This window comes from Lutra lutra, chromosome 6 (assembly GCF_902655055.1).
Source record: "Lutra lutra chromosome 6, mLutLut1.2, whole genome shotgun sequence".
NCBI classification, from domain to species: Eukaryota; Metazoa; Chordata; class Mammalia; order Carnivora; family Mustelidae; genus Lutra; species Lutra lutra.
In genome coordinates, this window is record NC_062283.1 from 14,960,915 (window position 1) to 14,973,530 (window position 12,616).

The following is a 12,616-nucleotide window of genomic DNA, read 5'->3' on the forward strand; positions in this document are numbered from 1 at the left end:
TGTCTAGCACAGAATTTTCTCCTGAAGTTCAGCCATTTACTAAGTGACGATGGAGCTAATGCTCTAACTTCCAGCTGGGCATCAACTCCACTACAGCTAAACTCCACTGGTCCCATACCAACATCCTCATCTTCATGGGCTCCTTGTATTTCCTCTAGGTCGGCAGTCTCTCCTAGGCAACAAAACGTGGGAGCAGCCTTGACTCTCCCTCCCTCTTCTTCTCCCACAGAAAATAAAGCTCCTTAATATGCTCTATGTGTCCCTCTGCCATCTGGTCCCTGCATCCCCTCAAGTCTCACCTCTGTCTTTCACACTTGAAGGGCACTGAAATCCTTGTGTTCTGCACACACTGATTACTTTGCACTTTTCTGCTTTTGCTCACACTGTTCCTCTACCTGGAAAGTCTTTTTTTCTGTTCCTCCTCACCATTTTGATATTCTCATGCTTTAGGAACGACTTCAAGTCCTACCTCCTTACAAAGTGTTTTTGCAGTTCTATCCTCCCTGCTCCCCAAACCCATCTGGTATGGGATCCTAGGAGATCCCATAACTTGCATGTTTCTTTTTTGCCTAAATGGACAATAATGGCTTGTGATGTTTCCATCTCTCTCTCTCACTAGATCTTGAATTCCTTGGGGTCAGAATCTGTTGCTTTCATCTTTGGATGATCAAAGCCAAGTGCAATGCCTGAACAAGGCAGCACTCCATTAGTGATTGCTGAATGACCAAATCTGTGACCATCTTTGGTTGTTAGTTTCTTTAGGGAACTTAAAGGATCGGAAAGAGGAAAGACTAGGAAAGATATGAAAGAACACATCTTTTGCCATTGCCTCTGATTGTAAGTGTGATTGCTTTAAGAGAAGCACCAACTGAGGTGGCAACGCAAAGGAAGGAATTGAAGGTAGTCAGGATGTGAAATGGGCAGGCGAGGGTTTAGGCAATGCACTAAGGAAGGCCTGGCATTTAAGTGGGAACTTGAGTACAGCAAGAGTTCCGTCTAGCTAGTAGAAATGGACTCTGGAGCACCATCGAATGCGGGTCCTCTTCTGTGTGTAATAAGACACATAAACAGCAATGAAAAATGTAGTTGTTTGGAAAAAAGGGTGACTTATCTCTTGCTCATTACAGTATCATCAGCTAGTGAAGTACAAGTTTTTATTTAGGGGTGGCACTTTGGAGAGGGAATCACCATGAGAAAAGAGGGAAAAGTAGTAGGAAACACCCTAGGGAGAAACTCACACAATTAAATAGAAGGATATCCTCTCCCTTTCATCTCTAGGCAGGGGGCAAGTATACTCAGTTCAACTCATAAGCCAGATCGCCTTGCTCTCTGAGAGATGGCCAGTGCTCTCAGCACCAAGGAACCAGCAGGAAGCTACCACCCATCAGAGGTACAAAATGGGCTTCTCTCCTGACTCACCCATGTGGTCATGGACACTGAAGCAGTTGGCTCCCTTGTTTTTGTTTTCTAAGGGGGAATACGTCTTCAATAAGCTGAAGTCATTGGAGAGAAAGAAAATGTCATCCCAGGCAAGGAGTAACAAGAACCTGAAAGGGGACAAGTATAGGCGGTAAGTCATCCAGCCTGCAGAGCTGGTAAAAACAGGAAGTACAACTGGAAAGTTGTGTTAAGTGAAATGGTATGGTATTTGAACTCTAGAATTTTCCGCCTATGCTCTATGTATAAGCATGTATTCCACAGACCTGTCTGTGAATATCCAGAGTCCCTGGGGGCAGGTAAAAGGGTCGCTGGGCAGGAGGTCAGAATTAGGGCCATGGCCACCGTGTCACTGCAGCTGAGGCCTGCAACGAGTCAGGTGGGGACACCGCTACTATCTGCACTAAACAGTCTGTTGGGTTGGGACCCTCCTGCTCCAGCCCCAGGGGGGTGGATGGCTCCTGGAAAGGCAACACAGCTCTTGCCTCTGATGCTCCCCACGGGTCCATCTTTTCATCTTTAGCTCCTCATTCAGTCTCTGGTGACTACATTTGATGGCTCAAGCCTTGGTTAGGGGCTCAAGCTATCTCCAGTAGACCCCTAGTGTTTCCTGCCCTGCTTGGGGGGTGACTTAGCCACTCAGGAAAACACATAAGGTAAGGGATTTCCTGAAATATGGACTAGGAGGCTTAAAAAAAAATTTTTTTTAAGGACAAATTTCAACATAGTCTTATTTAAGTCAAACTTCTATCTTGTTATAATAGTTCATTCCCTTGCTAAGAGTAAGGTTGGAAATTGGAGTAATATATTGCATCAATTATATATTAACTCAATAATATTACAATCTATTTTTGGTGTTACAGCCAGGGAGTCTCCAATCTCAGAATGAGTTTCACAAATTTTACTTAAAAATTAGTCTGGAACTCATCTTTTCCAAAGAAGTAAATTTTTTTGCACGTAGTTTTCTGGGCCAGGAAACAAAGTTGGATTTAACTCTAAATATACCTTAGGTATAGTATAAAAATATTCACTTACATGTCAGTGGCTTTTCAAACACACTTTTTATTCGTTTCTCTTCTGCAATCATTTCTTAATTCATTTTATGTAGTATGTCTGGGACTATATAGTCCCTGAGTTCTTTGCCTGTTCCAAAGTATTTATGTCATTATATATGAAAGACAGCTTGAGTGGGTATATAATTCTTGATCATGTTCCCTTTCGTCAAGGATTTTGGGGCAAAACTTTTGTGGCATCTTTTCCCCTTGATATTTTTACTTGCATATTAAAGATTCCTTATTTTTTAAGTCCAGCAGTATTATTAATTGGCTATCCAATGTCTGCTACTTCAACTTTCTTCCTTCACCCTCAAATTATCTTCCACAGTTTCCCTTCCTCTTCAAAAAAAAGACTGAAGTTCAGCGTCGGGCTGACTCTCCAGCGCCATCTTCTTGTGCCTACTTCTGACCCCACACCTCCAGTTATCCTCTCTGTCATATGAATGTCCAGCTCCCTTTCTCCTGGGCCCCTTTCTTCTGGGTAATCATTAAAAACATTATTTTCTCATCATTAGAAACATTATTTTTCCTTTTATCCTGCTCAACCTACAGGCTACTGTTTGTCTCCCCACTCCCTTTGCATCACCACCAAACTCATTAAAAGGAAAATGTCAAATCATTATCTAAATAATGAGATCTGGCTACCCATTCATTCATCAGACCCCTTCAGTTCTGCTTTAGCATTTCTCCCCTACATGATTGAAAGCTTCCTCATTAAACTAGAGGTTCCTCAAAGCTCAGGGTCCCTCATACATCCCAGCTCCTAACACAGTGCACAATGCTTGCTATATTTGTGTTTGTGTGTGTGCCTGAATCCTTAAAGGTATTTATTCAAACTTCAGATCTACTGCAGAATTCTCTGTGGCTACCCACTTTAATTAGCTTGACATTAGCTGGCCTAATAGGCAAAGAATTAAAAAGTGAGCATATGAGAAGAGGAAAACCAGTATATTGCAGAAGAGAGGCTTGTTTTGCTATAAACTCATCCATCACCAATTGCATTTATAAAATCTGTTGGAGGATATGGAAGAAAACTAAAAAAATAAGCAATTAAATCAAGACCTCCAACTCCATCCCACCCCATCTCTGCTTTCTTGTCTACATTCTTCCTGGAGAACAAATAGACTTGTAGAGCTTTAGTTGTCCTCTTGATTTAGGCAGATGATTCCCCAAATTATACCCCTAACCTGTCATAGGGGCATTCAAAATGTCATAGGGGCATTCAAAACCTTCTCCACTTTTCTATCTGACATCCTTGTTTGGCAGTATTAAATCTAACTACATTAGATTTTCAACCTCAGACTCTCTCTCTCTCTTTTTTTAAGATTTACTTATTTGAAAGAGAGAGACAGCGTAAATGGGGGGAGGGGGTGGCAGAAGGAGAGGGAGAGAGAGAATCCCAAGCAGACTCCATGCCCAGAATGGAGCCTGATGCAGTGCTCAATCCCATGACCCTGAGATCATGACCCGAGCTGAAATCAAGAGTTGGACACTTAACCAACGAAGCCATCCAGGTGCCCCAACCTCAAACTGTTACAAAACAATTTCTATCTTCCTTTTGATTCCTTTATTTTCATGGCCATTTTTATTGGCCTCCTGTTTCTCAAGCCCCTTAACTTCTTCCAACTTGTCTATCAGGACAATCACTTGCCAGGTTATTTCTTCTTCTATTGGTAACAGTCCTCAAATCAGTTCTGTCCTTCCTATTCTCAAAGCTATTAAGGTTTTAGGTCTTTATTTCTCCTTGGCCTAGATATTCAAACAACATTTCCCTGTATCTCCTGTCTATCCATCTTCCCAACCATTGTATACACACTGCCAGCAGAATAGGATTCTCAAAAATATTTAGTGGCTCTCTATTACCACCAATAAAGAAAAAAAAAAACCCAGAAAACAAAAGCAACAACAAAATAAAATATTCCTTTTGGTTCCCAAGGAATTCTACAATATGATCTCATCTTATTTTTCTATCCATAACTCTAAACCATACTAGATTCAATGTTCTGACCCTTCTCTGGGCTCTGTATCTGTGCCACGTTCCAGGATTTCTCTGATGTTGTGTACTCCTCAACTCGACGTTAGGCTAAGAACTAAAGTTTTTCATTCTAAAAGGGCAGCCAGTAAATTAATGGGGGAGAAAAAAGAACACAATGAAACACACTCTCCACCTAGTTCCCTATCCTCTGCCCCAGAGCCTCACTGCCATTTCTGCCCCATACATGGCAACAAGGTCTCTGCTCCTCTCTCCCCAGGGATTTCCCTCCATTTCTGTGTTAGGTTTCAAGCTTTCTCTTACTTCTCTGGCATCCCTCTCTTTGGGGTCATGGGAAAGAGCCAGCAGCCTCTGTTACTTCTTTTTCACATATATTTGTGCCAATAACCTGAATGTCTCTCCCAGGAAAAACTAATCCTATCATAATAAATGTACTTCTTATCACTGATATTCAATAATTTAGTAAGGAACTTTTACAGATACGCTCAGGTTTCTGGAAGTTGTTAAAAATTCAGTAGAACTATTATGAAGAGTATTAATATATAAATGGTCATTAAGACAGGGTTTAGCTCCCACCACTAAGTGACAGAAAGGCAGTAAGCCTGGTGAAGCATTTAAAAATCAGAAAGAGCCTTGAGCAGTGTATAAATATCAACAAAGAATTGCTCACACGTTTTCATATCGTCAACAAGCAAGCAGGCAGAACTCACCCACATCTTCTATAGGAGAAACATAACAAAGATGGGTTTTCTGACAGCCTAGAGTTTTCAGAAAGAATAAAGGGCAGTGACTGCCTGCCTTTACTAAGCATGAACACGTATGTGCCTGGTAGAGTTAATGAGAGAAAACACACATCTTCCATCCTTCCATCATTTTTAGAAAAGCAAAACTGCTACATTATTAAGGTCATTTAAAAAAGATTGCTACATATCCTTTTTTTATTAAGTTCCATTAGCCAACATATAGTACATCACTAGTTTTTGATGTAGTGTTCAGTGATTCATTAGTTGTGTATAACACTCAGTGCTCATCAGATCACATGTCCTCCTTAGCACTCATCCCCTAGTCACCCCATCCCTCCATCCCCCCCTCTGTAACCCTCAATTTGTTTCCCAGAGTCCAGAGTCTCTCATGGTTTGTTTTCCTCTCTGATTTCTTCCTGTTCAGTTTTCCCTCCCTTCTCTGATGATCCTCTGTACTATTCCTTATGTTCCACATATGAGTGAAACCATATGATAGTTGTCTTTCTCTGATTGACTTATTTCAGTATATTTTCTTTTAAGACAATTGTCCCCAATTGTTTTCTTTGAGAACGACACTTGGGCTTTTTAGGGATCTTTTGTTGTCTATTTTTGCCTTCTCTCTTTGAGCTGTGAAATCAGAAAACACACAGAATGGAGGAAAACAATGGAGGTGAAGCTGGCTGATGCAGGCAGCTGTCGCAGGAGCGTGTGGCCTTCGAACAGGAAGTTGTCTTTTCCCATTGCACCAAAAAAAGAGCAATGCAAGTGAACTCAATGGCAAGGCTATCCCAGACATGCCAGATTGCTAAAAATTTGCCTTGCTTGCTTTCCAGGTTGTCCTAATAGTGGAAACATTTGAAAAGACACTGAAAGAGAAATTAAATCTCTATAGTTATCTGAAAAAAGAAACACTTAGAAATGTCTATTCAGCTGCTACAACATGAATGATAAAGAAATCTATTAATAACAAAGTATTCTGAACACAAAATATACTTCTCAAATACCCAGAAAAGAATCCATAATCTCCATTTTCATTATAGTGAAGTTAGAATGCAATTTGGACAAGTCAGTATTTTCTTAAGAGATGTAGTCAGGTTCCAAATGCCTCTCTCAGATAGAATTTTTGTGTATCCTTTCAAACTGAGTTTCTCAAGTAAATCCAAGTGATTTGTCTGCCTAGACATGGGTTTCTAACATATGTTGGGTTAAAACTCCATGCCTTTTTCCTTCACATTTTATTGTATTTTTATAACATGCAGGAAATATTCAACCATGCAGAGAAGTAGAAAGATTTTTATAACAAACACTGAAAATGCACCAAGATTCTACCGTTAAATTTTACCGAACTCACTTTATCACCTATCTGTCCAGTCCTGTAACCTCTCTAGAATATCACCATCCACACAGAAAGCTCGCTCATGCCATTCCCAATAAATCTCACCTCCTCTCCATAAAAGCAGCCTAGATTTTCATCTACCTTAGATGTAAAATTCACATTTAAATGCCACTTAATGACTTCTTGAATGCTTTTATCATTTTGAACTAGTTGGAAATTTACATAATCATTTTGATTTTTGAAAGCAATCTGTTTAATGAGGATTCGGTTTTCCAGACAAGCCAGTCAGAACCTGCATTCCATGGAGAATCCCCAACTTCAAATAGAACATATCTGGGTGGCACCACTTTGGGTGAGAGACTTCCATTCTTTGGGGGTCACTTCCTCATTTGTAAAGTGAAGATATAAAGACCAACTCTAAGCTCACCTCATGAGTGTTGTATGGGTGAGAAAGAGAAGCAGTTACAACTTCCCAAGCAATATGCTTCTTATCTGTAGCAATCGGACAAATCGAATTATTAATGGCAGGTTGAGAGTGCAGACTTAGAGATCATGTACCTTCTTAAATAAACATTGTGAGCTTTATTTCCTGGAAAATTTGGTAGAATTGCATAGTTGGTTCAGTGTGCTGTAGTCTCATTTTTCTCCTTTAAAGGCACTTTAAATTCTCACACTGGCAAAGCATGGGGAATGACTGACTGTTTTCACCAGAGGTCTTTAATAATAGTGTACTCTACTAACTCAAATAAATGTTTTCTTTACTTAATTTTTATTGTCAATTAAATGGTGGTTTACAAATAAAATAAAAGAACATTGTGGACTTTCCCTTATGAGCTAGTTTAAGTCATTTTTGGATCCTTGCCTCAAAACATCCACAAAAAGAACTGACAGCTGACCTTTGTGTCCAAAGCAATTTCCACCCTGCTAAGTTACTTTGAGTATCAAGTACATAAAGCATTCCAGACAAAAGGCAATCAGAAAGTGAATAAAATAACTCTTTTGTGTCTATGAAATATCCAAATAAACAGCTTTGAATTTTTAAATTCTCAAGTGGTGATCCTACTGATGGTATATGGCTATAAATAAAATTATGATGGGTATAGCAGTGATCTCAACTTGAGACATTCAATATAAAAGTCATGTTAATTGAAATTAAAATTTAATAAATTTACTATTTGCTTGAAGGTCCATATCATACTGTTCTTTAGGATGGAGAAAACTGAAGCAACTTAAATTTCCAATTATAAAGGAATGACTAAGTAATTTATGGGACATCATACAATAGGATATTATTGGGTAGCACGTTCACAGTTAGTAGACTCTGTGTAATATGCTTACAAGTCAGAGTGGGAAAATGTCACAACATACGCATTATAATATTAATACTGTTTGGGGCAAGATCTTGGGATCATGGTGTTTTTAATATTTTGATTTTCAAATCTCTTTCTTAAACTGCTTTGATTTATTTTTCTCAAGTTAACCACAATGCTTGTAATACACTGCATGATATTAAAAATGTCCCATTTTAAATTCTTCTAATTACAAAATAATATGACCTTTTATTGAAAATACACTGTAGGGGCGCCTGGGTGGCTCAGTGGGTTAAGCCGCTGCTTTCGGCTCAGGTCATGATCTCAGGGTCCTGGGATCGAGTCCCACATCGGGCTCTCTGCTCAGCAGGAAGCCTGCTTCCCTCTCTCTCTCTGCCTGCCTCTCCGTCTACTTGTGATCTCTCTCTGTCAAATAAATAAATAAAATCTTAAAAAAAAAAAAGAAAATACACTGTAGGCACATGTAATTTAGAAAATAAGATGGTATATTTAACACGCTGTTTTAAAACTCCCTTTTCCTTAATGCTATCTCTTGGACAGTGGCTCATGCCAATTCATTATATAACCATGTCATTTTAAAAAATGACTCCGCAGTATGCCATTGTATGGATAGAACAAAGTTTGCCTGTCAGACCCCATTTTTAGTATTTGAAGGCATGCTGCAGTGAAACATCACTTTATATCTTTAATTTCTGCGTACTTCTAGAAAGTCAATTCCTAATGACAGGAATTGCCTTTTTATAAAGAATGGAAAATAGATTGTTGGAAAAGATCAATTCATAATAACAGCAACACAGTGAGGGCAACAAAGCAACAACTATAATTCACATAAAATACTTAGAAATAAATTTAACAAGATATAAATAGACAAAAAAATATTATAAGCTGCTACTAAGGGGCATGTATTAATAAAGGGAGACACATTCTTTTTCTTAGCCAGAAAGACTCAATGTTATAAAAATATCATTAATATGTGATTTAAACTAGAAATTAAATTCACCAGGAAGATACTGTTTCATTCACAATACCTTTATGGTAAATGCTGAAATCTCTTGGAGGCAAGTCTCATTGAATTACTCTTCTCTTTCAGAATTTTACTGGCTGTTTTCCTTTCTTTCTAATTCCAAGTGAAATTTAGACTTGCCCTATGAACTCCGAAAAACATGTTGCTAGGGTTTTAACTACAATTACATGGAATTTATTAAGTTTATTCCCAGGTAGCCCATGACTTTTAGTTTTTTTGTTGCTCTTTACAAATTTTTTTCTTGTCTTTTTCCTAAATTTGGTGTTTCAACACGAAGCTTATTCAACATACTTTCATCATTTTCACAAAGCACCGATTACTCTGATCATTTTAACAAACAGGAAAGGGTGATGACTCTTTTCCAGTTACCATTTCATAGCTCTTGAGATGATCATTGTTTCCCATAGGGTCACTACTTGGATGTAGACGACCAGCTAAAAGGGAAACAAGTAGAAAAGCAAGATGGGGAAGGAGGCAGAAATGAGGAGCAACCAAAAGACCTGAATGTAAATCCTGGCTTTACCTTTAACTGGCATTGACCTTGGGCTCCTCTGTCAAGCTCTATGTCTTAATTTTCTTTTCTTTTTTTTTTTAAGATTTTATTTATTTATTTGACACAGAGAGAGAGAGATCACAAGTAGGCAGAGAGGCAGGCAGAGAGAGAGAGGGGGAAGCAGGCTCCCCGCTGAGCAGGGAGCCCGATGTGGGGCTCCATCCCAGGACCCTGAGATCATGACCTGAGCTGAAGGCAGAGGCTTAACCCACTGAGCCACCCAGGCACCCTGTCTTAATTTTCTTTTAGCTTTGTGGTCATCTATTTTCTTCCTCCTCCTTTTTAAATTTTTTTTTATTTTATTTTGGGGGCGCCTGGGTGGCTCAGTGGGTTAATAAGTTAATAAGTTTTTACTAAGTTAAAAACACAGCATTTTATTATATGCCCTCCAGGGTACAAAGAGCTTGGAAACCAGCTCCCTGAAGAGACAACAGAGTATTCAAGTAATGCGGTCCTTAATTCACGTCAGCATTACTCGTCTTTGGGTATCTCAACTAGGTGCCAGTTTCCATCTCTGGGTGGTGGTTTTGTAAGTCCTGGAGCAGGTTTGTGTGTCCAGGGTGCGGTTGCAGGAGGAGCCTGGCTTCCTTCTTCTCTGAAAGGGCTTACTCTTTAACCCAGTTTTCTCCTCTGTGGAATGTGGGTATTTTCATTTAACCTTCTGTGAGTGTCTGACCTGGTTGCAGGTGCACATTTGACCAAGCATCAGAGAGAATCAGAAACATGATGTTTTTGGAATCTGCAATTTTAAGGATTTAATGCCTGAGAATTACCTGGGATCTTGAAGAAGTAGGCCTGAGGTGGGACCCAAGGCTCTGCACTTCTTGTAAGCTCCTGGGTTGAGGACTGCATTGTTGTGCCAGAAACCACATTTTAAGTAGCAAAGGGCTAAATCAGCCTAGGAGAGGATGGAGAACAACCTGTTCCCTAAGCAGAATAGCCAGCTTGGGCAATCTTGCCACAGCTGGTCAGAGTCACCTAATCGGGCAGCAACAGGTCAGAAATATAATCAATTTCTTTCATGTCATTCAAATGGCCCTGGAGCATTTTCTTCCCCTCCCCAGCAAAATGACTCAATACAGAACAGCTCCTGCTGTCATATATCTCAAAGAGGATAATCAAGAACAAGGTTTTTAGGCAATCAGCAGAGGAAAAAAATTGTGGAAAAAACCAAACACCCACATGTTTGCCAGTCAGAGTAGAGAAATCAGGGAACTGCTCTGAGGGACAAGTACAAATGTCTTTACCTTTGTCTTTACCATTCCTCAAATTTTAATTTTTTAATTTCCCCCAATTTTATTTTATTTTATTTTGTTTTAATTTATTTCATTTAATTTCATTTTTGTTTTGTTTTATTTTAATAGAAATTGGGGTGTTTATGATTAATGATTTGGTCAGCTCTGACAACAATACAGAGTAAAAATGATCTCAAATTCTAACATTCAGATACAACCCCTGCTAATATCTTGAAGAATTTCAGTGTGTCTGACTCACCACATGTGCGCACACACACACACACACACACACCATATTTGATTTTACATCACTAACTGCATTCTTCACGTTGTATTGCAAATTGACAGTTTTTACAAAAATAAGCTTACTTATCCAATATCCCTAAGTCTTAATCAACTAGCACTTTTTTAAAAAATATTTTATTCATTTATTTTTTTATTGTAGAAGGGAGTGGGGGAGAAGGAGAGGAAGAGAATCTCAAGCAGACTCTTACGCTACGCAGAGCCCGATCCTGGGCTCGATCTCTTGACCCCGAGAGCAGGGCTGGAGCTGAAACCAAGAGTTGAATGCTTGACCAGCGGGGCCATCCATGCTCCCATATGCCAACACTTCTAACAGCTGCTCAAAGTTTCATGGTATTGGTGCAGTAGAAGCATGTTGTTTTTTCCCCCCAAATTAGAAGATACATTTTATTTATTTTTTTTTTTAATTTTTTAATTTTTTTTAAGCATAACAGTATTCATTATTTTTGCACCACACCCAGTGCTCCATGCAATCCGTGCCCTCTACAATACCCACCACCTGGTGCCCCCAACCTCCCAACCCCCACCCCTTCAAAATTCTCAGATCGTTTTTCAGAGTCCATAGTCTCTCATGGTTCACCTCCCCTTCCAATTTCCCTCAACTCCCTTCTCCTCTCCATCTCCCCTTGTCCTCCATGCTATTTGTTATGCTCCACAAATAAGTGAAACCATATGATAATTGACTCTCTCTGCTTGACTTATTTCACTCAGCATAATCTCTTCCAGTCCCGTCCATGTTGCTACAAAACTTGTGGATTCATCCTTTCTTTCTTTTTTTTTTTTTTTTTTTTTTTTTTTTACAGCTTTATAAACATATATTTTTATCCCCAGGGGTACAGGTCTGCGAATCGCCAGGTTTACACACTTCACAACACTCACCATAGCACATACCCTCCCCGATATCCATAACCCCACCCCCTCTCCCAACCCCCTCCCCCCATCAACCCTCAGTTTGTTTTGTGAGATTAAGAGTCACTTATGGTTTGTCTCCCTCCCAATCCCATCTTGTTTCATTTACTCTTCTCCTACCCCCTCGACCCCCCATGTTGCATCTCCTCTCCCTCATATCAGGGAGATCATATGATAGTTGTCTTTCTCCGATTGACTTATTTCGCTAAGCATGATACCCTCTAGTTCCATCCACGTCGTCGCAAATGGCAAGATTTCATTTCTTTTGATGGCTGCATAGTATTCCATTGTGTATATATACCACATCTTCTTTATCCATTCGTCTGTAGATGGACATCTAGGTTCTTTCCATAGTTTGGCTATTGTAGACATTGCTGCTATAAACATTCGGGTGCACGTGCCCCTTCGGATCACTATGTTTGTATCTTTAGGGTAAATACCCAGCAGTGCAATTGCTGGGTCATAGGGTAGTTCTATTTTCAACATTTTGAGGAACCTCCATGCTGTTTTCCAGAGTGGTTGCACCAGCTTGCATTCCCACCAACAGTGTAGGAGGGTTCCCCTTTCTCCGCATCCTCGCCAGCATCTGTCATTTCCTGACTTGTTAATTTTAGCCATTCTGACTGGTGTGAGGTGATATCTCATGGTGGTTTTGATTTGTATTTCCCTGATGCCGAGTGATATGGAGCACTTTTTC